Genomic DNA, 23,580 nt, shown 5'->3' with positions numbered 1-23,580 from the left:
CAATATTGCTTTCTAATAACGTAATGGGATATTTTTCATTTCCTACATTTATTGTGAAGGTCCTTTAGATGTTTTCTCACACTTAGGGGCATTTTTGCTATATAATGGCATCTAAACTAAATATTGCTTTCCAATAACGTAACAGGATAGTTTTCATCTTCTACATTTATTGTGAAGGCCCTTTAGATGTTTTCTCACACTTAGGGGCATTTTTGCTATATAATGACATCTAAACTAAATTACCATTGTAGAAACTTACATAATTCATCACAAAAGCATTTCATGAGGTAAGAATTATGAATATCCTCTAGATATTATTCGTACTTTTTCAAACTTTGATAATGCATGGAAATAAGTATAGTAACTATACCCTTAAATATTATACTTTGTTAGAAGAATCTCCTTTGAGAGCATGCTAAAAGGTTAGATTAATATTGCATGGATCCCTCATTGAGTTGATTTGGATATCATTCAAATCTTAACCAAGGGTTTCTTTCTCTTGTTTTGTGAAAGCTAGTCAGGTAGATGAATCTCCTCTAGATATTATTCCTACTTTTTCAAACTTTGATAATACATGGAAATAAGTATAGTAACTATACCCTTAAATATTATACTTTGTTAGAAGAATCTCCTTTGAGAGCATGCTAAAAGGTTAGATTAATATTGCATGGATCCCTCATTGAGTTGATTTGGATATCATTCGAATCTTAACCAAGGGTCTCTTTCTCTTGTTTTGTGAAAGCTAGTTAGGTAGATGTTGTCCTTAAGAATGGTCCTTGTGTTCAATGAGTAGGATCTTAAGGTCCCAATTTCGCTTGAGTTCCCACTATTTTCCTTCGCTTTTTTAGCCATTCTTGGTCTACATTGCCTCATCTTCTAGTAGGGTGGTATGTGGAAATATAAATTTTTTATTTAGCTAGTCCTTAATGTTGAGTCTATGTGAAAGTAGGTCTCTCCTAGGACTTGAAGGAGTCCACTGCAATACAAATTGGCAATATGTGACATGTCCAGTTGGTCCTCAATGTTAACGTTATAATCACTTGCTTCTAGCATTGATTCTTTGAACATAAAATTAGGGATTCTTGATTAGCTAGTACAAGGTTGAATTTGTGAGTATGTTCCCTCCTATAAAGAATGAGCAAGGGTGGACCATTGTTTTTGATAATAAAGCTATAAATTAACCCAAGATTGATAACAATCTCGTCCATATAGCAACTTAAACAACATATAACCAAAAATAAACTAACCTTAAACCATCTATCCTTAGAGATAAGCATATTGTTCAGACTATAAAAACTAAAGAAAGTAGAAAGAGTCTTAACAAGCCTCATATGGTTGATAAAGAAATTAAACTTAACAGGGATCCAGGCGATCCTGAAACTAAAACAATAACAAAAAAGGAAAGCATCAATCATTAATCATCTTTTCTAGCTCCCATGTGCAGGGAGAGCAGTAGCCCGGTCCAATCTTTAGCAAGGAATTCAAACAGTTCCTTCGTGGTGTCACCTTCTAGGCCACCATGTTTCACTTTTTCCTGGTGCAGCAGGCACATTGAAGTGGTCGAGGAGTGCATGAATTTAATGGCAAATTTCGCAATTTTGTTGACATGGGAATTCAGACAGTCCAACTTCTTCACAACGTTCAGGTCCTCGAAGATAGCATTACATCCCGCACAATGCGCCACCACCTCCTTCTCTCCCCCTTCAACAGTAGTCTGACCACCCTCAGATTTTCTCCCATCCTCCTCAGAGATCTGATTATGCGAGGGGGAAGTGGTAGAAGAAGGGGAGGTGTTCTTATTATCATCCTTAATAGTCTAAGAGTCAAGGTTATTGGTATCCAACTTAGAAGACTTTGAGCCCTCTGTGGCCTCCATATCATCCTCAGCCTTATCACTTTCTATCGTGGAGGGAGGGAGCGAGCTGAACAGAGATGGGTTTAGGCGGACACAGGGTCCTGTGGAAATTGTAGAGGCGAAACATTAAACCTTGATGGAGGATGGTGAAATTGTTGTCCTAACTCATGCAATAACAAACCTCTTTAACAATGGATTCTAAAGCATGAAGTAAAAAGAACAGAAAGGAAATAGTATCCTGGTTGCGAAAATGATTGAGCAATGGGAAGTGGTAATAATAGAAAACTCCATATCTTCCCTCAAGGGTAAAATATTTCATAATAATTTTACACACTTGGTTCCACGGATAAGGTAGGCATTCTCTGTTGAAACCCCCATGCATCTTAACTAGCTCCTCACCCTTTTTGTAGAATCTATTCATACTGGTCTCATCCGTGACCCTGCTAGTTTTCTTCCACTTTCTTCCCTCAGTTGAAAGACCCATAGCCTAGGCAATGACATCGTCATTAATTTCAAATGAAATGTCCCCCATAACAACTCTCCTGTCATTCCAGCTGCTGGCGAATTGCATGGAGAGATTTTTGTCAAACGTAGTCACGACTTCCATGAACGTGATAATGCCCCCTTCCTTGACATACATCCAAACACATGGCTCATTGTGGAAGCAGTCATCAACAATGTCCGACTCAACCCAGACTAAATCCCCCACATATTAGCTTCCTCCAGAGTGAAGTTGGTAAGTAGCGCGGAAATGGTAATGGTTATGTAGAGGGAAAAACCAGAGTGAAAGATAAGAATGATCGACAGAAATTTAGCCAAAGTGTGGTGAAAGCTGCAATAATTATCTTTTATGGTGTTTCCCAAGGCATGCGTTCGCCAGCTTCGATAAGCATGTAAAAGGACACCTCTTAGCTCATCCGCCAACTTGCAAAGATATTTATTATGGAGAAATCTTAAGTTCCAGTTATAGCAATAGGTGTTGTACTTGCTATGGTCTATCAAGTTAATGATTAAAAGTTGAAGCTGCAATCCTTCGATAACACAATTATAGGTGGCCAGACACGTCATCGCCAGACCAATGCAGTGGAGAAAATGGGGACCATCGAAATCCACCTTGGCATAGCCCGCCCAATTCAAATTTAAATTTCCCTCTCACATCTTGACATCGCAAAAGGGCCAAAATGTCCACCCATAAAAAAGGACATAGCAAATCATTGGTTAGTAATGAAATTTTGGTCTCTCCCTATGAGGGATTTCTGTCTGTCAGAAAGTGATTCCAGGTGTCTCCAGCACCTCATACCTTTCATCTCAAGGCCCACCGCAGCTAGAGAATCTGCCACTGAATTACCCTCTCTATAAATGTGTTGAATTTGAAATTCCTCAAGCCAAACAATCATAGACCATATGTCCTTGAGTATGTTGTTAATCATCCAACTAATCCCTGAAACACCTTTAGTTGCCTCAATAATCAGCTTAGAATCCCCTTCAATGATCAGTCTTTTAACATTAATATCGAGAGCCAATTTAAGTCCCCAAAAGAGCGTTAGGGCTTCAGCCATGTTACTCGAGGCAGAGCCAAAATTCCCTGCATAGGCCAGAATTAGGTTGCCCAAGCTATCCCTTATAATTCCACCTCCCACCGCAACTCCATTGCGAGCGACGCCATCAAAGTTAAGTTTGAGCCATGAGGGGGACGAGGTCGACCATCTAGTGTTAAGCCTCTCCATCCTTTTAGAGTTGTCATATCAGAGGAAGTTGTCAGGCAGATTCCATGTCCTAATCCAATTGCAATCCATCACCAGAGGGGCAGATTGCAGTTTTTTCCGTTTGCAGACCAAAGTGTTCTCCCTGAGGAGCTTTTCTGTTATGCCAACCACAGTGTCAACAGAGTTATTAATCTCACGGAAGATCCGGTTGTTCCTTTCCTTCCAGATATGCCAACAGATATGAGGAGGGATGAGTTTCCAAAACTGTCTAATCGGAGGGTGAGCAGAGGGGCACTCCCAATTGCTGATAAACTGCTGCAAGTCTTCCAAGAAGGTCCACGCAATATTGAATTTTTGTAAACTTTGTGCCAGACCATAGAAGTGAAGGGGTAATGGATAAATAGATGATTTATGCTTTCCTCAACACAATTACATAGAACACACTGATTAGCTAACATGAAGCCTCTCCTTTTAAGGTTATCAATAGTTAGGATCTTCCCATGCAGAGCCGTCGACCAGAAAAAGTTTATTTTAGGGATAAGATGAGAATTCCAAACTTCTCTTCAGCTGTAGCAGTCGTTCACAGGAGCGAACAAGAGATTATAGGTCGACTTAATGTTGAAAGACCTTGAGGGATTCATAACCCAAACAAACTTATCAACATGAGGGAATCGGGGAATCCTGACCACCTCAAGAAGAGATTGTAACTCCCCCACCAAATGGCCCCAATGAGTAATATCTCCCAGACCATCAGTAAGCCTCAACCAACAACAAGAGGGGGATATGTAATTCATCACAAGAGGATCAAGCAAGTCCTTGAGGGATCCCATGAGGCAACTGAAGTGGGAAGAGGCCAGGGGTCTATCGCCAATCCAGTTGTCCTCCCAGAATCTAATTTTCTCACCATTGCCCAACAACCATTTTAGACCCTGCTTAAGCAGCTTCCGATTTTTGACAATGTTGTTCCATATCTTTGATCCAGGAGGGAGCTCATTAGAAGATATAAGGGAAGAGAAGGGGGTGTGATTGAAATACTTTGCTTGCATAATCTTGCACCAGTTAGCTCTGTCCTTCACAAGATTCCATCCAATTTTAGTCAGCAAAGCCTTGTTCAGGTCCGAAATTTTTCTGATCCCTAGGCCTCCCATGTACTTAGGTTTGCGCACCACCTCGCAATTGAGTAAGCCGAGTCTGGAATTTTCCTCCATCCCCGTCCACAAAAAAATTCTTTGGATTTTCTCAAGTTTCTCAGCCATAGCAATGGATATCTTAAATAGCGATAGAAAATAGACCGGGACACCTTGAAGAGAGGCTGACAAAAGCTGGAGTTTACTAGCACTACTCAGGGTTTTTCCAATCCAACCAACAAGTTTCTTTTGCATTCTTTCTAAGATAGACTCCTAGAATTGGGGGATGACCTCCTTAATTGTGAGGGGAAGATCCAAGTAGGAATCAGGAAGATTAGCATCACAACATCCAAGGATTTGCATAAGTTTACCTTGGAGATTCCTATCCGTGTTGAAAAATAGATTTTTCTCTTATTATAATTGATAAGTTGTCCTAAGGCCAAGGTCTAATCCTCCAACAAGTGTTTCCATTCTTTAGCTTCTATAACAGACGATTGGCCAAACATGAAGGTGCCATCAACAAATTGTTGCATAACCACCGGAGGAAGGGTAGAAGCCGCTTTCACCCCCAATATTTTACTATTCCTGATTAAGTGGGAGAAGTTGGACCATTGTTGACAATCACAAAGGTAGTTGCATTGTTTCTAATAAAGGGTCTTATTAGTACTTGTCGTTAAGCATAGTACAATTGCAATGAATTTGTTTTTTTTTGTAAAACAGTTAACTAAAAAACAGATTTTAACTAATTATAATCAATTTTTTTTTTTTTTTTTTAACATTTATTTTGTTTTCTTAAAGTTTAAATGAACATTTTTTAAGTTGATACATTATGAAATATATTTTTATTCATGATTGGTTAATTTACCTTAGCTCTTATACACGGGTTTCTTGGAATGTGAGCTATTTTAGTGCAAACTTGCATTGTTTTCGATGAAACTTTGTTACTTTTGGTGCCACTCTTTCACAATGTTGTATTGACTATTTGTTTATGTGAGTAATAAATTTACTTTTATTAGATTTGTTTTTTCGGTCCGCCATCATTTTCTTTTTTATTCTCTCATAAAAGTAATTGAAGGGCATCACAAAAAGAATTGAGAATTTATTTCTCTTAAAACTTTATTTCATCCAGACTATTATTTGATTTTTCCAATGACTTTCACTAGATAAATATCATAATATTTTAACTGTTTAAAATTTAAATTTTTAAATTTTTTTTTTTATAAAATAGATTTAAATTTTATTTATATTATTTGTAATATTTTGTAAAGCTGAAATTGAGAGTTTATTTGTCTAATATTTTTAATTTATTACATAAATTATAACATAATTTTTAAAAGTTTAAATTATACTATATTTACACACACACACACACACACACATATCTGTGTGTGTGTGTGTTACCATATTTTATATTTTGAACAACAAAAGTTCATTCTTATAGATCTAACACTACATCGATATTTTCTATTGTTAAGTCTGCTTTACATACAATGTGAAACAATTATATAGACATCTTAAACTCAAAATAAAAATAAGACAATCCAACAAATCTAAAATGATAGTTTTTTACTAAAAGTTCAATATTTCAAATTGACCAATTATTTTTTCAACAATTAAATTTTGATTAATATTGTTTCATAATAACGTAAAACTTACAATTTACTCCATCTAATACCAATAGTTTCAATAATTTAATAATAATTATTTTAAAAAATTAAATTTGTTTATTATTACAATTGTAATTTTATAAAACAATTTATAATAAGAATTATATGATTTTAGTTTAAACAAAGTATAGATAAAAAAGAAAAGAAATTTCATAAAATAAGAACTATAATTATATTTAATATTTTAATATATTAATTATTGTGTGAAGGTGAAAATGGATGATAGAAACAATAATATTGAAAGACTAACAAAGATCCAACCACAGAACCCTAGCCTAACAATGAAAATCATCCACCATACACAAATGAAGATACCTAAGATCATGCAAACCAACAAAATAAAATAATGTATACCATTCACATGTCAAGTAGGGTTTCAATCTCCATTTCTTCCTAATCATTGTTTGATATATTTTCTCTTAGATTTTATGTATGCACAAGAGGTCAACAAGGAACGAAAATATGGTTGATAACTTGATCGCAAGAAGGCTTGATTGACACAGTTATTAGGCGATTAGACAATTACGGTTGATAATGAAGGAAACATCCTCTTATATAGAGAACATTGTAAGAAATAGAGGGATAAGATTAATATGCGCAAAGATAAATGGTTGGACAGGATTAAAGGGTAGGTAAAGGAAATAATTAAATGATAAAGGGGGTAGGTAAGAGAAGAATTAAGAGATAAATGGCATGTTTTATGGATAGAAAAAGGCCAATGAATTAATTAAATAAATAAAGATTTATTTAATTAATAGAGGAAGTGGGATCAATTAAATAAATAAAAGTATTTATTTAAATGAGGAAAGACTTAGAAGAGGATTAATGAATTAATTAAATAAATAAAGATTATTTAATTAATAGAAGATTTAAGATAAAATAATAAAATAAATAAAATAAATAAAATATTTATTTAATTAGATAAGACAATTTTAGGTGTCTACATTTTGCCCCTCTTTGAGACAATGCAACTTGTTGCGTTGGCTCAAAGAAGAAAAACTGATACAAAGTTGCCCCATTACGAGAATGATATGCCCCCTCGAGAGATTGGATGAAAAAACTGAAAAGGTTGTAGACAATTTCTGGATAAGAAAGAAAGGCTAGAAATGATTGACGAGATAAGGTGACAAGGTCACGCATGAAAGAAAGAAAAACTGACACGAAGAAGAAAATCTGGCACAAAGACTAGGGTTAAGGAACCTATATGATAGGGCAGAAAGAAAAGAATCCTTATTTGCATCCACACACCTAAGAGATCAGAGTGCACAGAGAGAGCTTAGAGCAGTCAGAGCAGTCAACGACGATGGATAGAGTTCACAGTTTCGATCAAGTCTAACGATATCAGAGACCAAATGACATGGGTGAGCCGGTAAGTACCTCAAAGCCTCTTTGTACATTTTTGCATTTATTGTTTCATTTATTGTATGTTATTAATGCACTTTAGGGTAGATAAGTAAAAGTGTGGAAGCGATGTTTTGCACTGCAAGCATGTCTAAGTCAGTGTTAGGCACGTCTAGGTAGGATAAGTGCGTCTACGTTTGGTTTGGTTGTGTATGCGCATGTAATCACGTCTATGTGTAGATTATGACACGTCTATGTCGAGAAGGCACGTCTGTGTCAAGGGGGTGCATTTGTATAGAACAACGACACATCTGTGATCTATAGGTGCGTTTGGGACAAGAAACCACGTATAGGTTGTGTAAAACCATGTCTGCATTGTAAAATCGCGTACATGTCTAAGTAGGATAGAATTGAAAGTTCTGTGATGAACATACACCGTCGATTGGATAAGCTGCTGAGAGGATACACTCAAGCAGGTGCTCTAGGGAAGACAAACTGAGAGATAGGTTGGAATTGACAATTCTATGATGAACATACGTTGTCAATTGGATAAGCTACTAAGAGGATACACTCAAGCAGGGCCTCTAAATATGATCAAGTGCAATGTGATGAACATATACACTAGGATGTAGTGCCATGTGATAGACATAAGCACTAGGATAGAAGTAGCACTATGTGGTGAACATGAGTACCACTAGGATTGGCATGATTGATTGGATTGGATGTAGAGTACTTGCCCCAGATTGAGTCGCGGGAGAGATTCCCTGTGACATAAAGGTTACGATTAGAGTTTACCTTTGAGGAGCGGGCAACTGTTGAGGCTATGGGATTGAGAAACATCATGTATCTACCTGAGATTCAAGCGAACACAAGATTACTGACTGCTCTAGCAGAGAGATGGCACTCTGAGACCTATTCATTTCATTTGTGGACTGGCGAGATGTCAGTCACTTTAGAGGATGTTTACAAGATCTTGAGGATACCGATCCACAACAAGTTGGTGGCTTATGATAGGGAGGGAGATAGGGATGCATTGAGATGGGTCTTTGCTAACCCAGAGTTGGAGATGAGATCGAGTCATGTCAGCTGGGAGGTTATGCTATCTATTGGGTGTAGACTACTGATAGTGGTTGGAGTGATTAGTGGTTTCCTTTGTCCAGACATGACGACACAGGGTATGGTTGTTGGATGGGGGAGGACTCTAGAGACACTGGTGACACAACACACTAGGTATGCATGGGGTGCACGTGTATTGGCACACTTGTATCATAAGCTTCACCAATTTGTGTATCTCGGTGGCTGCAGGTAAGGTTGCGGGGTGACTTTGCTACAGGTTTGGTCATATGAGCACATTGCGGTCACTAGGCCAGTACACTTTAGAAGGAGAGGGCATGGACATTCATATGCACATTTGTACAGTATGATCACTTCCCAGCCATGGATTGGGAAGGTGGACTATTGGAAACGGGTGATCGATGATATAGATAGTTTCATGTGGAGACCCTATCTTGACTGCGAGCATTGGGAGGAGGATGCTATAGAGCTACCCTATGTCTTTAGGAGCAGGTATCTAATCAGGCAGACACCATACATAATGGTCAAACCTCTGGTTGATAGGGTATGCAGACAGTTTGGGCGACAACAGAGTATGCCTCGAGGATCTGGAGAGTTTGCATGGACAATTCGAGAGCAGGCTCACCGGGGGCCGATTTTCTTATGATACTGCTATTACACAGTTTGAGTAGATGGTTTCAATGCCTTGGGATCTACAAGTAGATGTGGTTGATGTAATAGATGCAGAGTATGCAACCTATTTTGCAGCACATCCAATTCCTAGATTGACTGATCCAGATGAGCCTTTGGTAGCGGAGGATGATGAGGACAGAGGTGGGGGAAGACGAAGGAGGTGGAGGAGAGGAGAAACGAGGAGGGTTGTGAGAGGTAGGGGTGGACAAAGGGATACTAGAGAGAGGGTCAAGGGAGGATAGGACCCACAGGGAGGGAGACCACTGAGGGGATGAGGAAAGACTTAGAAGAGGATTGATGAATTAATTAAATAAATAAAGATTTATTTAATTAATATAAGACTTCGGATAAAATAGTTAAATAAATAAAAATATATATTTAATTAGACATGATAATTTTAGGTGTCTACAATTACAATTCACTATTTCAAATTAATCATTTATTTTTTCAATAGTAAATTTTTTATTAATACTATTTCATAGTAATGTAAAACATACAATCTACTCCACCTAATACCAATATTTATAATTTGATAATAATTATATTAAAAATAAATAAATTTATTTATTATTACAATTGTAATTCTACAAAACAATAATAATTATTGATGTCATGGAAATGAGGACAAGGCAACAACAAAGTTCAATGTTAATAAGTTAGTTTCAACGATAAAACCAAAACAAAGAACTAAAAACCATTCCAAACATATCAAAAGAGATTTCAAAAAAGCATGAAAGAAGTTTAACAAAACAAAATAAAGGAGAAGAGCCTCCCTAAGATGCTTCCATGATGCCTTTGATGCTTCTCCCTTGTTTCTCCCCTCTCCAAGTCCCAAATGAGTGTAGCTCTCAACTTTTAGCACTAGCCATGGATGCCATATGGAGATTCAAGATGGTTGGATGTGATAAAAAATGCTATGCAAGTGTAGATATTGATGCTATGAAAAAGCTCTATGCTAATACCAGTATAACAACAATACTCTAATGCTTCCTTCTTTTCTTGAGGAGAAGGGTTCTATTTATAGAAGAAATGGGGAAATGAAGGGTTAAGATTGAGCAATATAATCTTAACAAGGGTTAGGATTGAAAGATATTCAATCCATGTGATACTTTCAACCCAATCCCATGTTGACAAGTGTCACCATGAGGAGGCTTGAGAGGAGAGATAAAGAGCATTAAATGCTTGATGGGACATGATGGTTACCCTGGGGGGTTGGGTTAGGGTTAGTTTAATGGATATTCCTTTTATCCAAAGGATAAATGAATGTGCAAGGGTTAAATGGTTACCTTAGTCAAAGAAATAAATGCTTTGAAGAGACCCATGAGTCAAAAGGATGGTTAAGTTAGAGGAAAGTCTCTAACCAAAGGTAAAAGGTGAGTTAACCATAAATGGTTATGTAAGAGCCTTTAATGGTTTGGAAGACTTTAGAGGTTAACCATTTGAATACATAAAACCTTTAATGGTTATTGAAAACTTTGGAGGTTTTTGAGAAGTGACTTCCTTTTATTTAGGAATGTGACAATGATTAGGATAGGATTAGGCTAATTAGAAGGAGTTAGAAGAATCTAGAAGGGATTTAGGCATGCAAGTGGATTTTGTAGGACAATACAAGTGGGAGGAATTTTGAGATTTTCAATTGAAATAAAATCATTTATTTTGATTAAATGGTGTAATTTGCATTTGGATAGATATTTAAATAAATATTAATTTATTTAAATGTGAATGTGAATTTTGGATTTTATTTAAATAAATCTTAATTTATTTACATGAGAAAAAGGAAGATAAAGCATTAAATGCTTGAAAACTTTGACGGAAACCATTAAAAGTTTAAGAAGACTCTAGAAAGAAGCCATTAAGTTTGAAGACTTTAAGGGAAACCATTAAAGGCTTAAGAAGGCTCTAGAAGGAAGGCATTAAATTTGAAGACTTTAAGGGAAACCATTAAAGGCTTGAGAAGACTCTAGAAGGAAGCCATTAAGTTTGAAGACTTTAAGGGAAACCATTAAAGGTTTCAAGTGGATGAGGATAAATAAGATTTTAAATAAATAATTTATTTATTTAAAATAGTTGTGCAACTTGCATTTGTAGGAAAATGCAAGTGGGTGGAGGATAAAGGTGATTTAAATAAATGTTAATTTATTTAAATGTGAGAGATGAGATTTTGAGAGATTTAAATAAATATTAATTTATTTAAATGTGAGAGAAGATTTAATTAAACAAATATGATTTATTTAATTAATTAATGGTCTGACTTTGGTTAAGTGAATTAAATCAAATAAATCAAATAATTTATTTAATTAATACAAGAAGAGGATTAAGATGAATTAATTAAATATTAATTTAAATATGAGAGATGAGATTTTGGTGGATTTAAAAAAATATTAATTTATTTGAATGTGAGAGAAGATTTAATTAAACAAATATGATTTATTTATTTAATTAATGGTCTGAATTTGGTTAAGTGAATTAAATCAAATAAATCAAATAATTTATTTAATTAATAGGAGAAGAGGGTTAAGATAAATTAATTAAATTTTAATTTAATTAATTATTGATTGATGGTTAAATAATCAAATAAATACTAAATATTCATTTAATTAAGTGGACATGTTTATGTGACTACATTTGCCACTCTTTGAGATGGTACGATTTTATCGCGTCGTTTCAAAGAAAGAAAAATAGGTGTGAAGAAATATGCCCCATAAATGTTAATTTAGTGGGTGGTATGCCCCGTCGAGAGATGGCTCAATTTTTTTTGAAGAATTGGGCAATCTCTCGAAAAAGAATGAGAAGTGGAGGGGAGGTAGAATAAAATAAATTAGCAATAACGGTGAAAGAATGGAAGAAAGCAGAGTTTATATGGAGAAATGGCAAGCCAGTGAGTACCCGTAGGTTATGCAGGAGATACAGTGCAAATGTGGTGTTGTGCTTTTGATTGATACTGTATAATTGATCAAAATTGGTTGGATAATTTGGTGCAATCGGTTTAATTGCCTCGGTCGAGTCAAAACATGATAGTTGATGTCAGTTGTTCGCTTGGACATGATAAAGTCTGAGTAAGTGAATCAAAGTGACCTGATGGTGACTTAGACAATTGATGTAATTGCCCGATGAAGTCAAGGTATTTGAAGCAAAATACTCATTGAGGGGTAAGTGCACAAAGATGGTGGTCAAAAAGGGGGGTATAAGTGGACACTTTTTTTTCTAAAATCAGGTGAACCTAAACTTAGAGGCAAAATTTGAAAGTCATCCACTCAAGATATGAAGATAATCAAAGAACAAATATTTTAGTACTCTGAATCTAGTTTCCAAACTAATAAACTTTTTCAAAATTGGATAAGAGTAAGGAGGTCAAATCCTTCGTGCACAAAAAACTAACCCTGTTTTTTTTTCTGAAAAACATAACATAGTGTCTGATGTGCGCATCAAAAAAGTCATAGTTAGATTTAGTATTTTGACAAATCCTTTGGTAGAAAGATAGTTAAGAGTGAGCACTAGAAGATGTGTATTTTTTTGTAATTTTTTGTTGAGTATTTTTTTTTATGATTTTTCCAATCGAGCACATCCTGAAAATTTGGTACTTGTTTGCGCGTGAAGCATAAGTTGCACTAAACAAATCGAAAATACAATTTTTTTTTTTAAATTGTAAAGAATCAAGTGCACTACAATAATATATAAAGTTTTTTAAATTTGGATACGTATATCAAAAGTTATTCAAAAAATGGTGCACCTATGTCTGTGAGAACTATGGGGACACTAGTAAAAGAAATTCAATAATAATATGTTATTGTTGTTCAAATTGAAAAAAAATTATATGGTTAGAAAACTCAGAAGATGGGTGAAAATATGGTGGCAATTTTAGAAATACCCACTTTATGAAGTGTAAACCTGATGATGACAAAGTTGATAAAATAAAACACGTCAAAAATGAGAGAAATGGAGGGAAATCAAACTTCCAATCTGTAGCTTTGTCATCCAGGCTTATTTCCAAGCCTAAAAATTCAAAAGCGCGTACAGGGTACTTATGGTTTAAAAAGCGCGTACGGGTTATTTATAGTGTAAGAAGCGCATACGCGTGTGTTTCCCATTAAACAGCACGTACGCGCTATCTTTACTATAAACAACGTGTACGTGCTATTGTATAATATTATATTCTATGTATAATATGTGTATATTCATATAATATATGTAATATATAATATGTGTATATTCATATAATATATGTAATATATAATATGTGTATAATATGACATTGTATATATAATATGTTTATATACATATAATATATTAAACATATATATACACATGTAAGTGTATCGTCTCTCCCTCTCAAACGCATACAAGGTCTCTCTCTCTCTCTCTCTCTCTCTCTCTCCCTTCCTCCATACCCCATCCCTCTTTCTCTTCTTCTCTCCCTCCATACCCCACTGCAACTGTGTCTGCACTTCTATAGAAGTAAGTGAATTTATTTCTTATCTGCAACTTCCTCTTTGATTTTTATCATGTGTTCTCTCCCTCCCTCTACCTCTCCCTTCCCCCCATGTTCTCTCCCTCTCTCCCTCTCCTCTCCCTCTCTCCCTTCCCTCTCCCACCCCCCTCTTCTCTCTCTCTCTCTCTCTCTCTCTCTCTCTCTCTCTCTCTCTCTCTCCCTCCCTCTCTCTCTCTCTCTCTCTCTCTCTCTCTCTCTCTCTCTCCCTCCCTCCCCCTCCCTCTCTCCCTCTCTCTCTCTCTCTCTCTCCTTCCCTCTCTCCCTCTCTCTACCTTCCCCCCCCCTCTTCTCTCCCTCTCTCCCTCCCTCTACCTCTCCCTTCCCCCCATGTTCTCTTCCTCTCTCCCTCTCTCTCCCTCTCCCCTCTCCTCTCCCTCTCCCTTCCTCTCCTCTCCCTCTCTCTCTCTCTCTCTCTCTCTCTCTCCCTCTTTCTTCTCTCCCTCTCTCTCCCTCTCCCCTCTCCTCTCCCTCTCCCACCCCCTCTCTCTCTCTCCTTCCCTCTCTCCCTCTCTCTCCCTCTCCCCTCTCCTCTCCCTCTCCCTCTCTCTCCCTCTCCCCTTTACTCTCCCTCTCTCTCTCTCTCTCCCACCCCCTCTCTCTCTCTCTTTCTCCCCCCCTCTCTCTCTCTCTCTCCCTCTTCTCTCCCTCTCCCTCTCCCACCCCCCATCTCTCTCTCTCTCTCTCTCTCTCTCTCTACCTTCCTTCCCCCCTCTTCTCTCCCTCTCTCCCTCCCTCTACCTCTCCCTTCCCCCATGCTCTCTCCCTCTCTCCCTCTTTCCCTCTCTCTCCCTCTCCCCTCTCCTCTCCCTCTTTCCCCCTCTCCCCCTCTCTCCCTCTCTCTCCCTCTCTGACCCCCCTCTTCTCTCTCTCTCTCTCTCTCTCTCTCTCTCTCCCTTCCCCCCATGTTCTCTCCCTCTTTCCCTCTCCCCTCTCCTCTCCTCTCCCTCTCTCTCCCTCTCCCCTCTCCTCTCCCTCTCTCTCTCTCTCCCTCTCCCTCCCTCTCTCTCTCTCCATCTCTCTCCCTTCCCTCCCCCTCTTCTCTCCCTCTCTCCCTCCCTCAACCTCTCCCTTCCCCCCATGTTCTCTCCTCCTCTCCCTCTCTCTCCCTCTCCCCTCTCCTCTCCCTCTCTCTCTCTCCCCTCTCATCTCCCTCTCTCTCTCTGTCTCTCTCTCTCCCCTCTCTCTCCCTCTCCCACCCCACTCTTCTTATCTCTCTCTCCCTCTCCCCTCTCCTGTCCCTCTCTTCCTCTCTCTCCCTCTCCCCTCTCCTCTCCCTCTCTCTCCCTTCCCCCCCTCTTCTCTCCCTCTCTCTCTCTCTCCCTTCCTCTATACCCCTTCCATAACTTTTTTAAGGCTCAGTAGTGCGTACGCAGTACTTATTACTCATAAGCGGTACTATTCCCATTATTTGATACGCTGGGATAACATTTTTAGGCTTAGTAGCACGTACATGCTACTTATCAACCGAGAATACCATTGGGCTTGCCAACATTTTATGGCCTAGCAGCGCATACGCAGTTATCAATGTAGCACATACACGGTTTAGAGACATAGTTTTAGTTACCCAAGAGCCTCAATGGCCTCAAAAGAAGTTTTTGAGGTCATTGAAGGCCCCACTTGAACTGTGTCTGCACTTCTATCACTATTGTATACATAAAAGTTAGTGATTTTTTTGTTTTTTGCATGATTTCAAATGATTGAATTGTTGTTTTTATTAGTTTTTTGTTTTTGCATGGTTTCAAATGATTAAATTGTGATTGTTTAATAGTTTGATTCCAAAAAATAGTGATAAGATGCATACTTATGGTTATTTATTTATTTTTGAACTTTTCTTTACATATATATGTAATATGATTCTATTTAGGTCAACCGATCTCAACCATGGGAAAGAAAAAGCGAGGAACGATGGAACAACGAGAGGCTCAAAAGGAAAGACAAAGGCAGTGTATGAAGAAATTGCTTGACATAAGAACAATGGGAGAAGAAGGTATGTCAACCTCAACATCTCAATTCAATTTACCAAACGAATATAATGCACCTAATGCAATTGAAGAAGAAACATTTGATAATTTACCATTTGAACCTAATGCAATTGAAGAAGATACCGCATTGAATAATCAATTAAATGATGAACATATTACACCTTCTATACTTGATGAATGGAATGTACATAATGCACTGATGTTAACACCTAGAATCATTCGTAGGAAACCAAAGTATCTAATTGACATTGATGGGAATGTATTGAAGTCAATGCCCAATAAAATGAATGAATGAACTTGTAGGAGAATGGTTAAAAGAATATGGCAAAACCATTTTAAAAACTTAAATCAAACCGCAAGATGTCAATTAATTGTTCAAATGATTAAAAATTTGAATTTTAGAGAGACAATGAAAATTCTAGGCCTAAGATCATCTGAAAGTAACAGTGAAAGAACTATTGTCAAAAATCTATTTGATGCATATCAATCTATTGGTTCAAAATCACGTAGTAAAGATTCTAATGCTACTCGACATGTCATTACATCAACCATAATGAGCAAGAAAATAAAAAAAGATCATTTGATAAGCAAAACAAGTAAGTCATTGAACGTTAGTAGAACAACATTAAGTAAAATAGTAAAGAGGCAAGAACAAATAGAGGAACCTAACAATAATTCTCTTTGGGCATTCTCGGGTAGACTACCACGCAAAGACAAGGTTGTTGTAGATGCAATAAAAACATTAATTGAAATTTTTTGGCATGACAACACAAGAGTATCACCCAACCAAAGAGATGTTGTTAGAAGGCAAATTGGGTCTAAAAATCGTGAGCCACATGTGAACACTATTTGGATATGACTCAAACTAAATTTTATGAAAGATTCCTTCAAAAGTTTCCTCAAATAAAAATTTCTCAAAGATTTTTTGAAAGGGAAAAACCTTTTTATATTAAGATTAATCATGTACGCACCACGTGTTGTTGTAGGATGCATATTGAATTTTCCATGCATTATGATATTTTTCATCATATTTGTTCTACTTTGCACACTAACGATGTTTTGCAGGAATGTAATATACAAGCACCTCCTAAGTCGGAAAGAGAATTTATTTCAAGTGTGTTATGTAATAGACATGATGGTTGTATTTATTATAAGATGCCTTGTTTGGAAGGTTCTTGTGCTATATGTGGTGGTTTGCAACGTTTACCAAGATGCATACATTTGGAGAGCACACATGAAATTGGTACGAAACTAGTTTCTTTTGGAAAATACAAGATAGTCACATATGGAGTTAAAGATGGAAAAGATTTGAAGAGATGTGAGCTAGTGAAAAATGATATATGTGTAGCTCAATTTATGAAAATGTTTCAAGAGAAACTAGTTTATGAGTACATAATGGATACACATAGAGCTTGATGGTTAGATGAGCAATTCAGGTTGTGTAAGGACACATTTCCTCTTGGCACCATTGTCTCTATCATTGATTTTGCTGAAAATTATACACTACAACCTCAAAATGAAGTGCAATCCATGTATTATCACTCTACACAAGTTTCTATTTTTGTACACATAGCATTCATGCATGCAGATGATAGCACAGAGGAGGATAGAAAGGTTGTAAGAGAGTATCACTTCTACACAAGTGATGATCGTACTCATTCATCAGAGTTTGTACAAGGATGCTTTAAAGTTTTCTATGATAGTTTAAGGGAAAGGAACATACGATACAACCGACACTTAATATGGTCAGATAATTGCACCACACAATTCAAGAATGCAAGGATGTTTTATTGGCTGACAAGGATGCATGTGACAAGTGGTGTACAACATTTTTGGAATTTCACTAAGGCTGGACATGGTAAGGGAGAGCACGATGGTGCAGGAGCATGTGTGAAAAGAGCCCTAGCCAAGGAAGAATTGAAGTATGAAGGTGGTGCTGAGTTGGTAGATGTAGAAACAATTGTGCGATGGTGTAAGTCTATGATGGGTCTAGGTAATCCAGGTACGTCATTGGTTCGTAGATATTTTTGGTTGATTACTGAATCTAACATTGAAAACTATCTAGATTGTTGTATAGTTGCAGGATCGAGTGACATGCACTCATTTATGAGTTCAAATTCAAGTTCACTGGTAATTTATACGAGATAGATGGTATGTTTTTTCTCTTCATGCATGTATTGTTTGTGGGAAGAATGTGAATCAGGAGAGTGGGTTGACAAATGGTCTTGTAGACCGTTGGTTCCCATTGATTCATATCAAATTCCCAAAGCACTACAATTGAGCCAGATGGAGACATCAGTGGATTTTGACCATGTATCTGACCTATTGGATTCAGGTAATTTTTTGAGTTAATTTTTTTGCTAGTATTCTTTTTGGTTCATTTTGTTGTACATCATACTTTATTTTTGGTATTAATTAACATTTTATAAAATGTAGGTCATGTGTATGCAGTTGTTGCAGAAGAGAACAATGAAGAAGGAACATATTACTATTTGTGTTGTTGTGTTGAGCCTAAAAGAAAATTGACAACCACAATCATTGACGGAGAGGGTATTGAGTACCCAATAGGGTCTGTTGTCGTGACAGGAACATGGCTTCGGAGATACCCTATCAAGAATTCTGATGTTTGGTTGTTCGAGGACTTTGAAACACACATACATATTCTTCATTTCTCTAACCTTGTTGTTGCAACAAATATTAATTTGATGAAGTATCGTGGTAGACCTCATAACAAGATTTTATGGAAAGTTCTTGAATCTGACCACGAGGCAATACTTGACACAATACGGGTTAGAGCCGATCCTGAAGGCTCACTTGATTGATTCTACGGTTCAGAGTAGAATGCTTTTGAGAATTTTGTATAAATCATCGACGAATTGTTCTATATTCATTTTTTGTATATATAAATGCCCATGAGCTGATTTTTACATGTTTAGGGGCATAATTTTGTATATTTAAGTGGCAATGAGCTAATTTGTACATATGTACATGCCAAATTTTGTATATTAAAATGGCGATGAGTTGAATCGCACATATTGTAATGCCAACTTTTGTATAAAAGCCCATGAGATGATTTGTATATTAAAATGGCGATGAGCTGAATCACATATATTGTAATGCCAAATTTTGTATAAAAGCCCATGAGATTATTTGTAAGACAATTTTTTGTATAATCAAATAGCCAAGAGTTGATTTGACCATATTTAGAGGCAAATTTTTGAATAATATGTGACAATGTTTTGTGACTATTTTGTGTGTCAATGTTTTGTGACTATGTTTTGAGTATATGTGATGTGTCCTTGGTCAATCATGAGCATTCTTGATTCTTGTATAATCATGGATAATTATTTGAGTCATTATCAGGTCATAGGGTTGATAGATTGAGACTAGATACAATTTGAGTAAAAATTGTCATTGTTGTCAAAAACATTGTCAAAAAAGTTGTCAAACAACTTCTACATTGCGTCGATAGGGTATGACTCTCAATGTTCTGGTACTTTGGAATGAATGATAGGGGCATGCCTAGCGTAAACATGCCCACTCGGACGTGCTCGCGATGTCAGTTTGTGCATACGAGGAACATAATCAATTCTAGCCAATCAAGCAACTTTTCTTTGCAAGCAACTGACGGTTTTTTGAGCAGGCGAAAAAATGCTACTAATTGAAAATGACTTCGAGTCATCAAAAACTGAGATAGGCCATTTTAGAGGACCCTCACGCAACCCCATGGGATCAAACAGATTGACCGTATGTGTCGTGGATTGGAAGAAATAGTCCATCAAATTTTGACAATTTTTTGGACTCAAGGCACTTGAGAGATCTCACCGGTAGGGTATGACTCTCAACGTTCTGGTGCTTTGGGATGCACGACAGGGGCATGCCTAGCATAAAAATGCCCACCCCAACGTGCTCGCGATGTCAGTTTGTGCACACGAGGAACAAAATCAATTCTAGCCAATCTTGCAACTTTTCCTTGCAAGCAACTGATGATTTTTTGAGCAGGCGAAAAAATGCTACTAATTGAAAATAGGTTTGAGTCGTCAAAAACTAAGATAGGCCATTGTAGAGGACCTTCACGCGACACCACGGGATCAAACAGATCGACCGTATGTGTCGTGGATTGAAAGAAACAGTCCGTCAAATTTTGACAATTTTTTGGACTCAGGGCACTTGAGAGATCTCACCGATAGGGTATGACTCGTGATGTTTTGGTGCTTTGGGATGCATGACAGGGGCATGCCTAGCGTAAACATGCCCACTTGGACGCGCTCGCAATGTCGGTTTATGCACAGGAGGAACATAATCAATTCTAGCCAATCTTGCAACTTTTCCTTGCAAGCAACTAACGATTTTTTGAGTAGGCGAAAAAATGCTACTAATAGTTCACAATTCAAAAGCCAAGTTAGAATTCTTTTGTAGAAAATAGTTCACAATTAACATCATAACTATGCATTTAACTTTAATTCCTTTGCAATTGAAATGTAGATTACCTCATTGGCTGATCCAAGAGCTAATGTCTTCGGTCTCCTCTCCTTGTCACTCTTAGGAGTTTTCTTGAAGACATACTTAAATGGATCCACATTATGGCCATACTACGAATGAGTCTATTGTAGATTAAATGTATAATTAATACAATGTACTAACATAAATATATCAAAAACTCTTAAAAGCTATAATATAGAGAAAAATGACGTACCTGTGCCTCAGATGCTTCTCCAATGGACTGAGGATGGCTCACCATTGATGTAGAAACGGTTGCTATTACCTATACAAAAAATGTACAAATATTAAATACAATTAATATAATGATAAGTTTTGAAGGTTGAAAACAATTGATTTTACATATCAAACAAAAGTGTTCTGGATCCTGATATGCTTCTCCAGTGCAAGGAGGAGGGTTCGCCATTGACAAAATAGGTATGGATATTTCATATATGAAAAAAATATAAGATTTTAATATATCACAAGTTCACATGTACGTGTGCATATAATCATGAAATCAAGAAAATGAAGTAGAGATACATACCTCTGCCCTCTCTTGATTCGCAGGTGAATTAGGTGCATTCAACATATCCACAAAGCTCAATGGCCGCTATACATGTAAAATAGACAAAAAACACGAATCAATCTACAAACCCCAACTAATACTTGATTTCAACATTTTCAAACAATTGTACAACTAAAAATGTGTTCAATTACCTTCTTCACACGTTTTGGCATCTTCGAGATATTCTTTTTCTTCGGACGAGCCCTAGAAGTGGAGGGGGTGCCCTAAAAATAGAAAATTAACATGAGATATTAGTATAGATAATAAATTAAACATAATTTTAAAAATCTAAAATGAAATGACTTGCATATTCCATCAAAACAATACATAAAAAGAGTTGTACAAAATACGATACCATATAGCCTTGTAGGCCAAAATTGATCGCCGACAGCATGATGTCATCAATTTGGGATATTTCGTCCCCTGTCAACACCTACAAACTAGAAATTGGACCAAGCATTAAAGATAGTTAGTATATCTTGTATTTTTTTGAATTCAAAGTGTACTATTCTATTTTAACATGTTATAAAATTTATACCTCAGGCATCGAAGTTGTAGCTGTGGTAACTGGGGGAGGTGTATGGGATACCGCTGCTGCATCCTGAAATGCATATTATTTGTCTCAATTTAAATCGATGTATAAATGAAAATTCATTTATGTAATTACAAATTTAAAGTGACTGATAAATAAAATGTTATGAATTCAAATCAACACACCTGTGTCTGTGGCTCATGGGCAAACACCATGTCCATCAACTCATCTATCAACGCGACATCCTCAACCATGTGAGCCTGACATCTACAACCGCAAATCATGCATAGATGATATGAGTATCCATCTGCACTGGTTGCATCATCTATCCCCGAGCATATCCCCGAGCAACTGACACACATATGCTCGATGGGCTCTCTGTCGCCCTCTAACGGCTCATCATCCAATACAATAGGGTGTACTAATGATGTCCCATGCTGGATGATGGCACCAGTCAATGCTGTGGCCGCCTGAAGAGTCTGTAGCTCCATCGACTCTTTCAGCTCTAATGGGACAGCCTGATGCACCTTGTGTTTGGGTGCTAGGGGGCGGTGACTCTCCGCGGCTAATCGCCTACGGGCTCCAGGTCTATCTTTGGCAGAGCCACCATCTCTACCATGAAACTCTCTCATGTCAAAATAATTTGGGCACACATTGAGCACAAACTCACAATATATTTTTCTCAAAAAATATAATGGCAACTCATAATTATTACAAGGTGGATCGTCAAAGACCATCCACCACCTTTGCCAAAAAAGATTCTTCATCTGCACATTGGTACACCAATGTATGGGAAACCTCTTTGCATTACGAGGTAATGACTGACCAGTTTTAGGGTCAACAAAAAGGGCACATATTTATTTTTTAGAAATATTTTTGTTTTTAACTCCATCGTATGATAGCCCATTGGCATAAAATTGACGACACCTATCCCTAAAGCTTCCCCATTTGGTAATTTCTGTGGAAACAACTATGGCACCACTAGCTAATGTTTCTAGGCTAGTGGCGAGGGATTGATGATGGTCAAGCTCAAAAGTTTTCAATTTTACAATCAGTCTATTGATTTTGGATGTATTTTGCCCTAACTGATTAATTAATTCTTCCTGTGTTTCGGCTATGCGATCAAAAGGAGGAATTGGGGGTTGTTCTTGTGTGTTTTTAGGAGGTGCATTTGGTTGTTCTTGTGGGTTTTCAGGAGGTGCATTTGGTTGTTCTTGTTCTGGATTAGAAGAATCTGATTTTTGAAACAAAAAATGAAAAAACCTAATCAAAATTAATGAAATTAAATTCAAAATGTAAAACAAATTGCATAAACCAGAAAGAAAGAGAAAAATAAACAAAAACTAACCTTGATCCATAGCTTGGAGGACAAATTTAGCACCCCGTTCGTGGTTTAGGTTAGAAAATGGGAAAAAAACAAATTAAAAAATGCGCTTTTCGGGTAAATGAGGACCCAGTTTTTTTAAAAACTTTTTTTATCAGGCACCGCGTATGCGGTTTTACAAGGATTATTAGCGCGTACGCGCTCATTTTCCTATAAGTAGCACGTACGCGCTAATTTTCTTAGCCCTAGTGCGTATGCACTACCTTTTCTAGGCTCGGGAAGAACAAACCTAAGCGCATACGCGAGAATTTGAAATTTTAAAACCGCGTACGTGCTGCCTATTTTTCCAAGTTTTTTTTGGGTGGTGTCCACTTTTCTGACCACCATCTTTGTACACACGCCTTGAGACTTAGACAATTGATGTAATTGTCCATTATGATTGTGTTTGATTGGTTGATGAATTGATAGTGTGTGCATGTGATGGATGGTTGTGGTGAATCATATCAGCCCCATTGAGACTAGGTCATTATGATAAATGCCTATTGTAGTTTAGGTTTTCCATAATCGATTACCTGTTGAGACCCGAAGATACTTGATCAGAGTATCTGTTGATAGTCTAGGTGTGTGTGAGTCGATGTGCCTATGTAGACAAAGTAATTGGCTTGATTGGGTTGATGGGAGATGATGTAGGGTATGTGATGCTGATTACCAAGATGGGGAGGGTGAGGAGGGGTTCAATGTTAGATAGAAGAAATGGAGGACCT

Source organism: Cryptomeria japonica, chromosome 1, assembly GCF_030272615.1.
Source record: "Cryptomeria japonica chromosome 1, Sugi_1.0, whole genome shotgun sequence".
In the NCBI taxonomy this organism is placed as follows: domain Eukaryota; kingdom Viridiplantae; phylum Streptophyta; class Pinopsida; order Cupressales; family Cupressaceae; genus Cryptomeria; species Cryptomeria japonica.
The sequence above is the reverse complement of the archived record's forward strand: the minus strand, read 5'-3'. Positions refer to the sequence as shown.